This window comes from Oryzias melastigma, linkage group LG7, assembly GCF_002922805.2.
Source record: "Oryzias melastigma strain HK-1 linkage group LG7, ASM292280v2, whole genome shotgun sequence".
Lineage (NCBI taxonomy): Eukaryota > Metazoa > Chordata > Actinopteri > Beloniformes > Adrianichthyidae > Oryzias > Oryzias melastigma.
In genome coordinates, this window is record NC_050518.1 from 23679494 (window position 1) to 23680173 (window position 680).

The window sequence follows — 680 nt, forward strand, 5'->3', positions numbered from 1 at the left end:
ATCAAAAACCTAAAACCCATTAGTTGTGCTTTCAGATCAGCTCATGCTTCATCTGCAGGTCTAAGGTAAAAGAAAAAGCATTATATAGTAGCAGAAGAATACATCATGGGTGTTTGAAGCTCCAGGATGTGGCACTATTGTTTGAATCCTCTGAAGTCAGTCTGAGGACAAACTGGGAATGACTAGTGAGAAGAGAGCAGCGCAGACACATTTAAAGTAAGGGGTTGATCAAGATGTGCCATTTTTTCTTTTAATCATCAAAAGCAATAATGAAATCCCAAGTCAAGACCAACAAGTCTCAAGTCGACTCCAAGTCATACCATTGAATGTTTGAAGTACGTTTAACAACAGAGTAATATTATTTACAAAGTATATGCTCAGGAACTGTATTTTCAAAATGTTACAAGCATGTTAGGTCAATTGCCTTTGAGCTCATGCATCCCCACTCCAAAAATCCTAAATGATTTATCCATAACAAAAACCCAGTTTACAGCTCTTGCATTTCGGGTAATTCTTGAGGTGGCAGCAATCTTTCCATGACTTTGATAAACTGCAAACTTTTGGGGTTTATAAACTTCCATATTTGGAGCTAGCTTCCAGTATGGTGGGTACCTTCTTTGAGTAGCTTTTGTATGACTTCCTAGGTCGGTGTTTCAAGTCTTCATATTTGTTGTGTATAA